Here is an 18,105-nt window from a genome sequence, read left to right as displayed (position 1 = left end):
GAGGTTTCTCCATGATAGTCGGGCTGGTCTTGAACTCCTGACCTCAGGTGATCCACCCGCCTCAGCCTCCCAGAGTGCTGGGATTAGAGGTGTGAGCCACCACACCCAGCCTTGTATTTCTTGATGTATTGCATCTCTACTTCCACAAGAATGCAAGTTTCATGATGCCAGAACTTCACTTATCAGTTCTATTGTGTTCATCAATGTGTTACAAGTACCTAGAAAATAATGCTTGGCATGTATTAGATACTCAACTAATGTGCGATGAATAAATGGGTGAATACATAGTAATTTGAGTTAAGAAAGTGGGATATAATTGCTTTTGCAATTTTTATTACTGAAGCTAAAAGCAAAGTATATGTCTGACACTGTCACGGTAGGAAGACCCCACACACAGGGCCAGGACATTAGCATAGCTAAAGCCAGTGTGAACAAGGGCAAAAGACGTAAGGAACAGAAATGCCATGATTGTAAATTTATGGGTTCTTTTCAGTTGTACTCAAAGGTTCCACAAATCAAAACAAAGTCATCAGAATATGCTGAAAACATCAGTTGTAAAACAAGTTGCTTTTCTTTTGGCAGTGCAAGGATGGAAATAAAAAGCAGGAGATAAAAGGCAAAATTTCCCAATTACATAAAAATTATACCTTTCTCTCTTGGGAGAGCATGACTGTAGATTGTGTTTTATTGTACAGTTGTAGCATTCATGACAAAATATTTCTAGGAAAATCCACTGAAGCAGAACATAATTATATGGTTCTGTAGAAATGTATTTAATTAAATGAGAAAATCATAAACGGGTTATAAAATTTTATAACCCGAAAAAGGTCAAAGAGATCATCCAGTCCAGACCCCTTACTTTATGGGTGAAAATCCTGAGCCAAGAGAGATTAGGTGACTTGTCCGAGGAACACAGCTAATGGTGAACTATAACTTAAAACCAAATCTTTTTTCTTTCCATCTAGAGCTCTTTGCTAATACCACATGATGCTGACTGGAACTGAAAGAAGTTAAACTGTATTAAGAAACAAATAGTTTAAATAGAATTCTTCCTGTACTCAAATTTCTCTATTCATGTTTCTTATTTGACAATACAAAAGAAAAAATAAACATACATTAACACATTTAAATGATTCTTAAGTTGTACTGTCCTCATAGCATCATAAAATGATAGAACTCTTGACTCAAAGGAATCTTAAGAGGTAAGCGGAACTTGCAACTCAATGAATACTTCTATCTTATCTTTTCCTTGGAATACTTCTATCTTATCTTTTCCTTGGATACCTCTATGATATTTTATGTTCAATTAATGGACCAATTACATTATTTGGAAAGTCTTCAAGTTGAGCTTAACCTATTTTTCTAAGGGTGTTGGTGGGGGTGGCAAAAGTACTTCTACCTAGCAATTTTAGTTCTCTCTTAAACAATGAAGATATTATTTCTTTCTGATTATGCTCTTCACATAAAGAAAAATCCTTTTAATTGTGTATACGTCAGGCTGTACATCTGAAGGCCTTTGCTTTACATGATAGTTTCCACAGTTATCTATATTATTGCAGTCATAGGTCTTTGAATTCCACTAAAAATCTATGATCAGTACCTGCTTTTTTCCTCTCACAAGCATAACTCACTTTCATTCATTCATGTGCTTGCTATAAATTATGAGAGGGAATTATATGTCAGGCTCTGTGCTTAGTGCTGAGAGAACCCCTTACCCACATGTACACTCATGGGAGAATATTCATTGAAGAAATTCCTAAAAAAACATGAATTGAAACTCCTTTGTAAATGGGGTTGATTATTGTTTCCTGTACTAATGGTGCATTTAAAGAGGTTGTTACAGTATTTTTATTTCACCAAGGATAGAATTTATATCTCATCTCTGTATCTTCAAGAAAGCAGCACAGTGTCTTAGAAGCAGCCCTCAATACAAATGTGTTATACTGAAATTGACTTATCCATGCTTATCACCCACACAGATAAAGACACACCCAATCGAGCATTTTGTAGTAAGGACCAACTCTTTCATTATGTTATCCCCTTAGACAGACCCTGACATTGCAATAAATAAGAGAGACACTATTACCGAATAGCTCCATGTTGTAAATAATGATTATTCAAAGAACATCCACTACCGAAGAGAATGTCTGAGATGAGGAAAGAAATCAGGAATAATTTATAATTTCAAAGTTAAATATCATTGAATTTTTAATGTACAATGTTCTGTTACTAGTGCTAAAGAGGATGTGTTGATCAATAATGTCTTCTGAGGTCTTAGCTTGTACCCAAGAAAATGGCCAAATTAAGAAACAGGTGATAAAAAACAAATCTAAACATTCAAGTATTATTAACAAAATAATGATCTGGAATATTGCATTTCTAAATCTCACTGAGATCTTAAAAGAAAGCTTTAATTTCTTTGGGATTTTTGTCAAATAGCTTCAGCTATATGTATATGATACTAATAATTATTTAATGCCTATTCTGCACAATTCAAGTGCATTTAAATTCAGAAATCCTTTCTGAAATGAGGCTGAGATCTAATAGCCCTTTAAAAACTGTTCATAAAAGATTATCAGCAAATGTCAGTCATTTCTTTCCATATCTCTGTTATTCTGAGTATACCTATAGTCTCTCTCAGAAATGGCTCAGCTCTCTGCATCTTACTGGCCTTCTTAGTCACCTCTTCATTCCAGTTTTTTTTTTTTTTTTTTTTTTTTTTTTTCTGTCTCCTTTATCCACTCTTCCATGAGGTAGTGTGGATATACACCCCTTCCCAATCCCAATCAGATTCTAAACCCTTGAAAAGGCCGTGTGTTTTTCCTGGAACTCTCAATATCATTGGCTGTGGTTAAGGCCAGGTTTTCAAACACCTTATCAGTCTCAACATCCAAAAGCTAAGTCGAATTCAACTGGGGAAATCTGTAATGACTGGTTTGAGGATCACTGATCTCTTCCTTCAATGTACAGAAAGAGACTGAGGTTTATCTCCAATCCAGTTTTACCCCTTGAACAAAGAGGGCACAGGGTTCTAAGCAGCAGGCACACCACGAACATACAGCGCAGCCCAGAAAACCCAGGCACGACAGGTGCTGGCAAAGCCATCTGCGGGGAATGCCACTTGCTTTCTGATAAAGGGCAGCAAGGAGAGGAGGATGCAGAATGCAAGAAGACTCCTGCCCTCAAGAACATTAAAACTAAAATTTCTTGTTTATTTTGTAACTTCTGGAATTTACAGTTTTCTGAAAAGGCAAGGGATCACCTTTCATTTTATATTCCTTGCTCTGGGGCCTAGAATACTCAAAAAAAGGTATTTTGTTTGTCTGTTTGTTTGTTTTTTGAGTTGAACTCTTAATGATTTCATAGGGAGAAAGTTGTATTTTCTGTTCTGACAAGAAATGTAGCTGGTTTTTCGAATACCTTTCCATAAAAATAGATGGTAGACTGGTACCTGCACAAACTGTCAACCAAAAAGTGTGATAGGGAAGCTAAAGCAACTTTTTGTCAAACATTTTTCCACTTGTTTTTTGTTTCTGTTAAATAGGGGTAACATTTAAAATTTCCAGCTATGTTAAATATAAAAAACTAGGAAACAAAGTAACACTGCTCAGAAACCAAGAGACTGATGTTTAAAGTAAGAGACTGAAAGACTAACGGGTTTAGAGTATGATCATTTTTATCTTCCTTTTCAATTAAGCTAATCTTTACAGGAATCTACCATTTAAAATGTACCATCTAGTATCAGGGACCATGGAAGGTTTGATAGTTGCAGAAAAACACTAACTGTTGACTAATTATCTTTGGAGCTTTTCAAGAAGGCTGCCTTCCATCTCATGCCAGCTGTTGATTGGTCTTTCCTGTTAGATGAGCTCAGTAAAGTTCCTGATGGAAGGAAAAATTTCAGGTCCTCCAGCCTCCAGGAAAAATGGCTCTTCAGGAGCATTAAAACTGATAATGAGGGCCAGGCGCGGTGGCTCATGCCTGTAATCCCAGCACTTTGGGAGGCCGAGGCAGGCAGATCACGAGGTCAGGAGATCAAGACCACGGTGAAACCCCCTCTCTACTGAAAATACAAAAACTTAGCCGGGCGTGGTGGCGGGCGCCTGTAGTCCCAGCTACTCGGGAGGCTGAGGCAGGAGAATGGCGTGAACCCAGGAGGCGGAGCTTACAGTGAGCCGAGATAGCGCCACTGCACTCTAGCCTGGGTGACAGAGCGAGACTCCATCTAAAACAAAACAAAACAAACAAACAAACAAAAAACTGATATGAATGTACCTAAAAATCAGAATGTTAGGTTTTGTCTGTCCAGCTAATGAATATATAATGCAAGGCTTTGTATCTAAAGGAGAAATAATGGTTGGGTTTGGCTCTATATTTAACACATTGATTTAATGGCCATCTTTTCCAAGTTAGACATGTTATGAGTTCCCTCTTCTAAGTTTTCTTTACTCACAGCAGAGCTAAATATCTAATGCAAACACATTTGATGCTCATAGAGTCACACATTCTAGAAGCTGAGAAAGGGCATGGAAAGCTTATTTATAGGAAGGCTCTAGGTGGATATAGCCAAATGTTATTGGTCTCTCAAATCTACGTTGTGCCAAATATCTATATGAAAAATAGTTTCAGAAAATATTAATCATTTAATTAAAATACATTGTTTCTGAAGATCGATATATTCTTTAATTTAAAAAGAGAAAAAAAAAACCTATCCTCCTTCAAAAAGACAGTGAAACTAGGTAACGCATTACACGATAGCAAAGGCCAACAGTCTATGTAGATCCTGAGAAGTCATTACAAAGAAGACATAAATGATAGCAGCAGGGGCCTTTTCTTCTAATCCCACAACTGGAATGTTCTTTCAATACCCACCCAAGTTGCTTTGTTAACTCCCATGCATACTGCAGACCCAGGTTCTAGCACCACTTGCTCAAGGAAGCTGTCCCCAATCTCTCTGACTCCATCACATCCCGAGTTTCAGGCTCTCATTGTGGATACCCGCTCATGACCCCTGTCAGAGAGTACTTTCCATTTATTTGTGCTCTTGGATTTACATTGGTCTTCCCTAGGCTATAAGCTCCATGAAGGCAGAAATAATTTGTTCTGTCCACCACTGTTTTCCCAAAACTTCACAGTATTTGGCCTATAGTAGGTGCTCAATATATATTTATTGGGTAAATAGATGAGTAATTAAAAAGAAAGTTACAAGAATGGTCTAAGTGTAATATCTTGGATTTATTAATTTACATCCTACGTCAGAAAAAAAAGTAGAGGAAAGAATATAAAGCTCATCAGCTAACTTGGAACAAGACCAAAAGCAGTGCCATCTTCATTGACAAATGGTACAGTATTCTGAAATCGCTTGGAGTTGATATTATTAGTAAGAAAGCTGGCTTGGAGCCAGATGAGGTCTTCCTGAGAAAACCATCTCAAAGATATCCAGAGCCTTGCCAAATATATTTTTTAAAATGGTTTAAAACCTAGAAGACAAGATATGGAAGTCTAGCAATGTAACAACTTGCATGGTGACATCTAAAGCTGATTTCAGAACTGATTTTGCTCAGCAACGTCATCAGGAGGATTAAAAAGGCACATTGCGGGTGCTTGAAAAGAACAAAACTGGCTCAAAAGTTGTTAAATTGGGAGGTTTAAATATATTAATCACAAATGCTGAAAAAAAGCATAGAAAGGTCACAGGAATTCAATTAAAACTTTAGGACGAGTAGAAAAAAGTATGGAAGAAAGAAGAAAAAAATCACTTGTAAAAGTCTAACACTTCAAAGAAGAGAGATCTTTGGAAGTTCTGAAGAAGGACTTAGGAATGAAGTGGATGATGTTTTGGGCAGTGGAAAACAGGCTTAGGGCCAAGGGAAAGGACAGGGTTTATGAAACAACTGTGGGGATGTTTGTTTTTACTTGCTCTTGTAATGTTTGATCTTCTTTTCCGATGACCCATCTTAAAAACTTAACATAGACTAATGTTTTAGGAACCTAAAACATTAGGTAACACAGACACAAATTAAAATAGTTTCTACAAAAATAAATAAATAAATATTCACTCAACAGAGAAATGGAAATTGGTGGAAATATAAGTTGGTTCATTTCTATTCCATATCCTTGGATACAAACACGGCCAGACTTGGGATTCTTGTGAGAAAGACGTGGGATGTAGGGGAATGGGGGTGGAGAAAGTTCTAGGATCTTAATGTATCCTTGGTCTTTCTGTTTCTAGAGGCTGAATAGATTATCAATGGAGACAGCTACTGGAGTACAAAGTTTCCAAAGGACAGATGCAGTGTCTTTGAAAGCTTTATATTCCTAGCACTTACCACAATGCCTGGAACTTGATTCATTCTTTCTATAAGTAATAGAATAGCTTTATCTGCAAGGTATTGAGCTCATTAATGTGAATAAAGAGATGAGTAAGACAGACGTAATCCTTGTCTTCATGAACCATGCCTTATGGTAGAAAGACAGTAAACAATGACACACAACCATTTAATCACAGTTGTGACAAGCAAGATGAAGTAGAAGTTTAGGACACTCTGACAGTATACATTAGGACCTCAGCTACTGGGGGTTTAGGAAGTGATGCTTGCATGGAAGTATGACGTATAGTATAAGTAGTAACAGTTCAACTAGGTAAAATTGGAGGCCAGGGCCAGGAGAACATTCCAGACAGAGTGAAGGGTCTGCAATGTAATGGCTTTTTTTTGTTTGTTTTACCCCTCTTAAAATGTTTCATTTTGCTATCCATTACTTATAAATGTTTTGTTTCTGTTTATTTTGAATAAGGTTGGACACTGTCATTTTCTATCTGTAGAGACATAAGGATGGGGTAGCCTGAGCCAGTCCAGATGATTTGAGACAAGGAGGGCAACACATGACATGCTCTTGATGGAACTGGCAAAAAGTCACAAGACTCATTCACCAAAAGTTGTTTTGTACGGTATGTGTGAAAATCTACCCATGCTTTCTGTAGACTCACGTAAAGCTTCACAGCTTCACCTTGCATCTGGCTGTTAAATGGGGGAAAACTGCCTTCCAGAACATGCAAACTGACTTTGACCTATACTGGGCCATCCTCCACATAATGCCTCAACATTAATTCAGTGTAAACATAAATTCCATGTTAAAATCTGGCTCAATAGCCCATGTTTGTACCAAGTTCACAAAATTCTCAAGACAGGCACTGAAGGCCATTAGAATCTCAGTGGGCTGGTCATCACCAGTCATGGGCTGCTCAACAATCTCCTGAGACTGAACACACACAGCAACATGTGGGTCAACCATGTCTTTACTCCCCTGCATTTATCCAAATGTGTGCCAGCCTGCCATGAGGGCCCCTCATTCAAAATCTACCTAGAATTCTTCCTTAGGAACTGACTTTTGAGCTATACAGAGCGATTGTCTTTGCTCGGAGGATAGTCTCCTTTGATCTGTTTTTAAATTTTCTCTTTTTCTTCTTCCCTTCCTTGAGTATGCCCTTCCTCTTTCCTTTTCTCCCTTCCTCCTCTCTAACGTTCTTCCCTCCCTAACCTTTTGAACACATTTTACCTAACTACTCAGTGCCAAGCCCTGGGGATAGAAGATAAATAAAAAGCTGTAGTAGAATATTTGACCACTCAGGTGACTGAGGCAAGAGAACCATTTGAGACCAGGAGTTTAAGGATGCGATGAACTATGATGGTACCCATGAATAGCCACTGGACTCCAGCCTGAGTGACAGAGCCAGACCTCATCTCTAAAAAATACAAAGAAAGAAAAAAAAGAGCATATGTGAGTAACAGATCTACAAACAGGGAAACCAAAAAATGTATTATCCCCTTTCTTTGCTCCTCAGCTCTTTATACTGATTCAAACCCAAGGGGCTTGCATAAGCCAGGCCAGCACTGGAAAAGATACATACCAACTAGCTTTTTAACTCCTGCAGGTGGTTTGCCAAGAGACATGCCAGAGACAAATGGGGTATAAAACCAAGCATGGGACTGCCCTGGGATGAAGATATGAAAACAGAAATAACCAGATACCTTCACTTTCACAATCTAAATTTAAAGATGCAATAGATTCAGATAGATTTTTCTGATAAATCCCTTGATGTATAAACTCTTGCAACTTGCTATTCAAAAGCTAAGAACCAAATAGATTTGTATAAGAGATACTTGAATAAACTTCTATATATTCAATATTTTCATCTATTATTTTTTAAACTGACATTTTTCTGATGAGAAAGTCCACAGCTCTTTTCCAATCTTCAGTGGGATTTGTAAACCACCCCCCCAAATATTTAACCACTACACCAACAATGCATTAGCTGTTATGATTATAGAAAGAAAAGCAGAAAACATATGTTGTAAAGAAAGTAGTTACTAGAATTAAACTAGAAAAAAAATGGCAAGAACATGAATGAGTCAGCATGAGGGTTTAACAGGCTAAGGGCATCAGCTTCAAAGAGAAAATGAAATGATTTGGGTTGCCCTGGTAACACCAAGACAAAATGCGGAAATGAAAATGTGAGGTTTAACGCTAAGAAAACCTTCTTCAGCACTAGGGTCCCTCACATCATGGAATGAGCTTTACCATGGCAACATGCAAAAAACATGTAAAGGGATTAAATACAGAAAATATCCAAAGGAGTGAAAGCATGGTATTAATAATAAGAACTAAGCTGATCTAACAACTATTCTGGATCTTTCTTTTTTTGACTCACAGAATTAAATAAGGAAAATGGGAAAGGGTTTGCGGGGATCAAATGAGATTTCATTAAGTTATATATAATCTTAAATAATTAAAAAAGTTAAACATTATAGATTATTTCCACCCACTCACTTTTCTGCAAATGACACAGAATCTCCACTCATTCTAAAGATCTGGTTTTACTACAGGAAAAGGCAAAAGAAAAAAGAAACAAACATAAGAAATAGAAACATCCTCCTAGGTTACATTTTCCATGTCCAATCTCTACTTTTTTGGAGGAGATCTGTCATTGGTTATTAAGGCAATAAATGACTCCTCTCAAGGGCAGACAATCATATTAATATAGTACCAGAATATAAAAATGATACTTTAGAATCACAGTGGTTGGGAGCATAGCACTGAAGTCAGGGTGCCTGGGTCTGTATCCTGACTCTGTCACTTATAAGCTGGGTGACCACAAGAAACTTACTTAATCCTTCTATTTTCTCATCTTGAAAATGGGGAAAAGAATAGTATCTTGCTTCACAGGATTGCTGGGGAAGCACGTAAGAGTGGCAAACACTAACAGTGGTACTAGGCAGGAATTAGCACTCAATAGATGACAGCTACTAATATTAGCAATAGAGATGACAATCATATTTGATAATTATAAGGAGTTCATGATTTTTAAACATTTTATTTTGGTAAGAGCATAACGTAAGATCTATCTGCTTAAAATTTTAAGCATACCATACAGTTTGGGTAACCACAGGTACAGTGTTGTACAGCAGATCTTTGAAGCTTACTCATGTTGCAAACAGAAACTTTATGCCCATTGATTAGTATTAATAGCTCCCCATTTCCCCCTCTCCCCAGCCCCTGGCAACCACCAGTGTTCTCTTTGATTTTATTAATTTGACTATTTTAGATACTTCATATATGGAATCATGTATCTTTCTGTGACTGGCTTATTTCACTTATCAGAATGTCCTCATTCATCCATGTTATCACATATTGCAGAATTTCTGTTTTTTAAAGGCTGAGTAGTATTCCATTGTGGGTATATACTACATTTTCTTTTTCTATTCATCTGTCAATGGACATTTTGGTTATTTTTACATCTTGGTTATTGTGAATAATGAAGTTTACTCTTAAGAATAAGAATTTATCGGTGTTTGGAGACTTCTGTCCTAACTTGAGGTACCACACTAAAATAGAATTCTTTATAAAAACAGAAGAAATAAACTTTAAAAAATTGTGTTGGTTAAATACGAAAGAAAAGGTATATAATTGACATATAATGTTATCATGCTTACTAACTGCCAGGCATGAAAAATGTTATCTGTTGAACCTCCACATTAAACCCTTGAAGTAGGTATTATCTTTGCTGTACAGAAGAGGAAACATACAAAGAGAGATTAAATAATTTCTCCAAGATTGGAAAGCCTGTGAAGGGCATAGCAAAAATTCCAACTCAGGGCTTTCAGATTCCAATGTCCAAGCTCATTTCACTTAAAGAGGGAAATTATTTTAGTTTCTAACCATCTCCTTTATGGGAAATTTAGACTTGATATCCATTGGCAAAAGGACCTATTTGGAAATTCACCTCTTCCAGGATTGCATTCAGAGAAATCATATTTGTGACTTGAACACTGTAGCCTAAAATCTGACACTGAGAGAAATCCGGTCTGAGAAATGATCTTTTTAGAAGTTATAAAGGATTCTGCTTCCTGTCCATGAAGAAGTCACTAGGGTGAAACTCACCCTTCTATAATAAATAGCTAAAAAAATAAAATTTTACCAGAGCCACTGAAGCTCTTTTGTGTTATGCTCTTGGTTATACCTGTTTTTCATTTGATGCTAAGTCCTTGGGTGGAGAATGCAGTCCCCAAATATTGCACTGTTCCAGTCTCCTTTAGGGGGATCTGTATGTGATTTCCAGGAACTTGGTGCAGCAAAACAGCGAGAACCTTCTATACTGAGAATTTGAATACTGGGAAATATATACCAAATGAAAACAGAAGGACAGTGACCACTTACTTCCTTTTCCTTGTTCAAATTAATATAATCAAGATACTTAAGTATTTAACCATCTTTTACCCCATGAAATTTATCAGCATCCTCCCTTCCCTGATGTTTCAGCTAAGTGTTTTGCTTTATTGTAGATACGCCAACAACGAACATTCGTTTTTCTATGACTGGTTCAAATGCTGTTTGTTAAAATTATTGTTATGACTTTGCACTTCTGGCTTCTCCATCCAGCTCCCACAATATTTCCAGAAGCAGGAAATGGAAAATACTTTAGGTAAACTTCATGTAAAATATTCTCATGGGTACCTAAAGTCTCTTTCTAATCCATGGGTTGACAGCTTGAGTTTTGCCAACTAACTCACTCTTGATATTAAGAGATATCAAAACATAGCAAACCACTTTAAAGTTTTAGCTCTTTTGAGGGAATGTGGCTTAGGATGTGATTTCTCAGCAACCTGAGTTCCAAGGCTCAAATGCCCTCAGCTTAGATTTTCCTCATCCCATCAAACACTGCCCAGCAAGTAGGTCTATTACTGCTCTCCTTTGTATTTTACCTAAATTTCTTCCTCCCACTGCCCCAGGTTTACTCCTTTTTTAGTTTTTCCTAATATAAGTAACTCATGCTCTGGCTGATGGATTGGGTGTGAGGTTTGAGACAGAAGAATCAATATGAGTCCAATATTTTTAAGTTGAGAAGCTGAAATAATGGAGTTGCCATTTTATAAAGGGAGTGAGAGTAGGTTTAGGGAGTGGGGAATAAGGAGTTTGGATAGAGACATCTGAAATTTGAGATGTCTACTAGACCCCCAAGTGGAGGGGCTCCACAAACAGCTGGATATACTGGACTAAAGATAGGAAAGATCTGGGATAGAGATAGAAGTTTGGGAGTCATTAGGGTTATAAAAAGTGGTAGGATGAAACCACCTAGGGAGCATATAGAGAGGGGAAAACTATCTAAGGACTTCCTGTAGCAAGGAGCATTCTGCCACCAGATATTGGCATGAATATTGTTTTCTCACTTCCTTCAGGTCTCTACACATATATCATTATTGGAGACACCTTTTCTGGCTACCCTATTGAAAATATTAATACCAACTCACCAAAAGCAAGAGCATGCCATCCCAGCACTCCCTTTTTTATTCCCTAAGTTGCTTTCCTCAATAGTATTATCTTTATCAGATGTACTATACAGGTATTACTCATTTAGTTGTACTTCTGTCTCTCTGCTGCATCATAAGGTAAGCTCTTAAGAAACGGGGACTTTATTTTGTTCACTCGTGTCTCCCAGAGCCTACAACAGTATCTGGCACATAAAAAGTACTCAGTAAGTGCTGAACCAATGAAATGAGAAATGAGCATCTACTTAATCTGAAATTCTCCCAGTTATTAAAATGAATAACAGAAATGTTTATGTGACTACCAGAAATTAGAGTAAGGTGCACTTGGTTTTGAGGAAGAGAACACCAGATTTCTTTTGTACCACTCTGCATTTTCTCATGATACTTGCACTCTGTTTAGGGGCAAAGAGGAAGCAAAGAAGTCATAAGAGGCCACCTGAGATCTGCATGGAGCTGGAAAAAGACAATTCTGACTTATTTAGAGTTGGGAGAAGGAATTAAGGAGAGGAGTGGGACAAGAGGTGCCCTGGGCCTCATTTGTTTTGAATCATGGGTGCCTTTATATTATTAACAGTATCATGCTTTTTCCTCTACTCACATTGCCGGCCTCTGTCAACTTCCAGGGACCTACCATGGAATAAGACGAAGACTGCAAGAAGGGAATGTACATGTTTATTAAGCAACAGCAGTGCAATAGCGATCATTGATCGTTTCGGTCAAAATGCAGTCACATGATGTTTAACAACGGGGATATGTTCTGAGAAACGCATCATTAGGCAATTTTGTCATGTGGACGTCATAGAGTGTACTTATACAGTCCGAGACAGTGTAGCCTACTATACACTTAGGCTACAGGGTTTGGCCTCTTGCTCCTAGGCTATAAATCTGTACAGCATTTTCCTGTACTGAATCCTGTAGGTAACTGCAACACAATAGTATTTGTGTATCTAAACATAGGAAAGGTACAATAAAAAAAGCATAAAAGATTCAAAATAGTACACCTGTATAGGGCACTTACCACGAATGGAGTTTGCAGGACTGGAAGGTGCTCTGGATGGGTCAGCAAGTGAGTGGTGAGTGAATGTGAGGGCCTAGGATGTTACTTTGCACTGCCGCAGACTTTACAATAACAAATACTGTACACCTAGGCTACACTAAATTTATAAAAAATATTTTTCTTTCTTCAATAACAAACTGTAGGTTATTGCAACTTTTTTACTTTTTAAACTTCAAACATTCTTTTTAACTTTCTGACACTTTCATAATAACATTTGGCTTAAAACACAAACACATTTTATAACTGAACAAAAATATATTTTATTCCTTATTCAGTAAGCTTTTTGTTATTAAATTATTATATTTTGCTTTTTAAACTTTTTAACTAAAAACGAAGACACCAACATGTATATTAGCCTAGGCCTAAACATATGCAAATCAATAAACATAATCCATCACATAAACAGAACCAATGATAAAAACCACATGATTATCGCAATAGATGCAAAAAAGGCCTTCAACAAAACTCAACACCCCTTCATGCTAAAAACTCTCAATAAACTAGGTATTGATGGGACGTATCTCAAAATAATAAGAGCTATTTATGACAAACCCACAGTGAATATCATAACTAATGAGAAAAGCTGAAAGCATTCCCTTTGAAAACAGGCACAAGACAAGATACCTTCTCTCACCACTCCTATTCAACGTAGTATTGGAACTTCTGGCCAGGGCAATAAGGCAAGAGAAAGAAATAAAGGATATTCAAATAGGAAGAGAGGAACTCAAACTGTCTCTGTTTGCAGATGACATGATTGTATATTTAGAAAACCCCATTGTCATCTCCCTAAGCTGATAAGCAACTTCAGCAGAGTCTCAGGATACAAAATCAATGTGTAAAAATCACAAGCATTTCTATACATCAATAATAGACAAACAGTCAAATCATGAGTGAACTCCCATTCACAATTACTACAAAGAGAATAAAATACCTAGGAACACAACTTACAAGGGATGTGAAGAACCTCTTCAAGGAGAACTACAAATCACTGCTCAAGGAAATAAGAGAGGACACAAACAAATGTAAAACATTCCATGCACATGGATAGAAAGAATCAATATCGTGAAAATGGCCATATTGCCCAAAGTAATTTATAGATGCAATGCTATCACCATCAAGCTACCATTGACCTTCTTCACATAATTAGAAAAAACTACTTTAAATTTCATATGGAACCAAAAAAGAGCTCACATAGTCAAGACAATCCTAAGCCAAAATAACAAAGCTGGAGGCATCACGCTACTTGACTTCAAACTATACTGCAAGGCTGCAATAATCAAAACAGTATGGTACTGGTACCAAAACACATGTATAGACTAATGGAACAGAACAGAGGCCTCAGAAATACCACCACACCTCTATAACCATCTGATCTTTGACAAACCTGACAAAAACAACCCATGGGGAAAGGGTTCCCTCTTTAGTAAATGGTGTTGGGAAAACTGGCTAGCCATATGCAGAAAACTGAAACTGCACCCCTTCCTTACAGCTTATATAAAAATTAACTCAAGATGGATTAAAGACTTAACTGTAAGACCTAAAACCATAAAAACCCTAGAAGAAAATCTACGCAATACTATTCAGGACATAAGCATGGGCAAAGACTTCATGACTAAAACACCAAAAGCAATGGCAACAAAAGCCAAAATTGACAAATGGGATCTAATTAAACTAAAGAGCTTCTGCACAGCAAAAACAAACAAGCAAACAAAAACTGTCATCAGGGTGAATAGGCAACATACAGAATGGGAGAAAATTTTTGCTATCTATTCATCTGACAAAGGGCTAATATCCAGAATCTACAAAGAATTTAAACAAGTTTACAAGAAAAAAATCAACAACATCAAAAAGTGGGAGAAGGATATGAACAGACACTTCTCAAAAGAAGACATTTATGCAGCCAACAAACATATGAAAAAAAGCTCATCATTGGTCATTAGAGAAATGCAAATCAAAACCACAATGAGATACCATCTCACACCAGTTAGAATGGAGATCATTAAAAAGTCAGGAAACAACAGATGCTGGAGAGGATGTGGAGAAACAGGAACACTTTTACACTGTTGGTGGAAGTATAAATTAGTTCAACCATTGTGGAAGACAGTGTGGCAATTCCTCAAGGATCTAGAACCATAAATACCATTTGACCCAGCAATCCCATTACTGGATCTATGCCCAAAGGATTATAAATCATTCTACTATAAAGACACATGTGTATGTACGTTTATTGCGGCACTGTCCACAATAGCAAAGACTTGGAACCAACCCAAATGCCCATCAATGATAGACCGGATAAAGAAAATGTGGCACATTATACACCATGGAATACTACGCAGCCATAAAAAAGGATGAGTTCATGTCCTTTGCAGGGACATGGATGAAGCTGGAAACCACAATTCTCAGCAAACTAACACAAGAACAGAAAACCAAACACCACATGTTCTCACTCATAAGTGGGAGGTGAACAATGAGAACACATGGACACAGGGAGGGGAACATCACACACTGAGGCTTGTTGGTGGGTGGGGTCTGGGGGAGGGATAGCATTAGAAGAAATACCTAATGTAGATGACGGGTTGATGGGCACAGCAAACCACCATGGCACGTGTATACCTATGTAACAAACCCGCAGGTTCTGTACATGTATCCCAGAACTTAAAGTATAATTAAAAAAAAAAAAATAAAAGAAACACAGGGAAACAATATCTACCACATGGTGGGGAAGACAACACGATACTATATTTGTGGTATTCAAGAGTCAGACAGTTAACCTTTTGCTATAACTAGCATTATTCACGTCCCTTACTGGAGTTTAGGGTTCTATTTTACGAGGAATATGGAAAAATATTAGATAGACATTTAAGGGCAAAAAATTTTACCTACAAAAATATATTCAGATTCCAACGATTTCTGACCCATCTTAACTACTACCCCAATCCAAGCCACCATCATCTCTCAATTAGATTACTGCAATATCTTCCTGACTAGTCTCTCCACTTCTACCAACAACCCCTAGAGTCGTCTCAAGTGAGCAACCAGAATGATCCTGGGTTTCTTCTCCATTCAAAATCCTCTAATAATTCTCCATCTCACTCAGTGAAAAAGCCAAAATCTTTACAAAAGTTCTAAAAGGCCCCCTGCAATCTCACTCCCACCCCACACCAGTCTCATAGTTCTCTCCTGCACATTTGCTTTGCTCCAGCCACACTGGGCCTTCTAGCACAAGCTTGTCCAATCTGTGGCCTGCAGACCGCAAGTGGCCCAGGATGGCTTTAAATACGACCCAACAGAAATTTGTAGGCTTTCCTAAAACATTATGAGATTTTGTGATTTCTTTTTCTTTTAGCTCATCAGCTATCGTTAGTGTATTTTATGTGTGGCCCAAGACAATTCTTCTTCCAATGTATCCCAGGGAGGCCAAAAGATCGGACGCCCTTGTTATAGTGGCTTCTTGGCACCCCAGGTTCATTCCTGCTTTTGCATTTGCAACGCCTCTGTCTGGAATTCTCATCTTCCTGGTATCTGCAGGGCTCAATCCTTCATCTTCTTTAGGCCTTGCCGAAACTTGCCCAGATTTCAACCACTTTTCACCATTTCCATCACTACTCCTCTGTTCTAAGCCTTCACCCTCTTATTTGAATAATACTGCAAAGCCGATTTAATATCACACCGTATCTCAGCCATAGCACTCCCTTTCCTCCTCCCCTGCCTTATTTTTCTCCATAGCACTTAACACCTTTGAACATACCATATATATTTTAGCTAATTATGCATTTCCTTTTCTTTCTCCTCCCTCTTGAATGCAAGTCCCAGGAGGGCAGAAATTTTTGCTCAATTTGGAAAATGTTTTGTCCCTAATGCCCAGAAGAGCGTCTGGCCCATATTTGTGATTCAGTAGATATCTGTTAATTAAAAGAGTAAAGTGGTAGAAACAGAACCTATAAAGAAACACTATGGAGATACTACTTAGCCCAGAGCCTAGTGGCTAAGCTGGTTCTCTCCTTTCCAATCGGAGGCCTCTGCAGCAAACATGCTCTGCCAGATCATCACTCAATCCAAGAAGCATCTAAGCTTGATCCCCGCTTTGTATTTACTGGAGCTAGAGGTACTGGAGCAGCACTATATCTCTCGTGTCTGGCATTGTTCAATCCAGATGTTAGTTGGGACAGAAAGAATAATCCAGAGCCCTGGAACAAACTGGGTCCCAATGATCAATACAAGTTCTACTCAGTGAATGTGGATTACAGCAAACTGAAGAAAGAAGGTCCAGATTTCTAACAAATGTTTCACATCAAGGTCTTCCAGAAGCCATCCACACAATGTTCCGCTTAACCAGGAAATACTTCTCTCCTCTAAATGCGTGAAATCATTTTGATGTAATCTATTGGCGATTATGCTAATTAGTAAATAACTGAAACTTGGAAAACAAAACAAAACAAAAAGAAACACTATGTAAATTGAGACAAGCAAAGGAATACAAAAGGCTACTAGAGGAGTCCAGAGCCTGGACGTCCATGGACAGACTTCAGTGCCAAATACAAAAATGCTTCAACTTTGCACATTACAGGCTTTAAACTGCTGCATGAGTGATTTAGGAAGAAACAACCCATTGTTAAATGACCAAATAAATGGTTGCAGGATGAAACCCGAGGGTTGGTCATGCCAAGGAGATGTGAAAAATAGGACAGTGAATCATGTTTTGATGGTGAGCTTGCTGTCTGGGGGCCGGGTGCTGGATGAGAAAGGTTCTTTTGCTCCACTAGGAGCTTAAGATGAGTATTTCTCCAGGAGCCAACATTACTTACTGAAACGCAGAAAGTGCACATGTTTCCAAAGGGAAAACACATGGACTAGTATTAAATTAATAACTTCTGATTGGAAAACCTGTTGACAGAATTTGGCTGAGCTAGTCTCCTGAAATTTATTAGGGAACACCTGGGGGGAAATAAAACCTAGGATAGGGAGGAAGAGTGGTTCTCAACCTTGGCTGCACATTGGAATCACCTGGAGAGTTTTAAAAACACTGATGCCTGGGTGCAGTTAAATCAGAATCCCTGGGGTGGGGCCCAGGCATGAGGTTTTTGTTTTGTTTTGTTTTGTTTTGTTTTGTTTTGTTTTGTTTTGAAGGTCCTCAAGTGATTCCAACATGTAGGTGAGGTTGAGACCTATTCTCCTCAAAATATCTGTTTCTTCTGTTTGTGATAAAAAGTACAGCTACGTGTG

General features: G+C 37.8%; 1 protein-coding gene and 1 pseudogene across 1 annotated transcript in view; one reads left to right on the top strand and one right to left on the bottom strand.

Annotated features, from left to right (window-relative positions):
• Window positions 1-18,105, bottom strand: part of LRRC8C (leucine rich repeat containing 8 VRAC subunit C) — a 100,457-nt gene that overhangs the window by 46,920 nt on the left and 35,432 nt on the right. The window lies entirely within an intron of this gene.
• On the top strand, window positions 16,913-17,160 carry LOC115900837 (annotated as a pseudogene).

Source organism: Rhinopithecus roxellana, chromosome 12, assembly GCF_007565055.1.
Source record: "Rhinopithecus roxellana isolate Shanxi Qingling chromosome 12, ASM756505v1, whole genome shotgun sequence".
Classification (NCBI taxonomy): Eukaryota; Metazoa; Chordata; class Mammalia; order Primates; family Cercopithecidae; genus Rhinopithecus; species Rhinopithecus roxellana.
The sequence above is the reverse complement of the archived record's forward strand: the minus strand, read 5'-3'. Positions and strand labels throughout refer to the sequence as shown.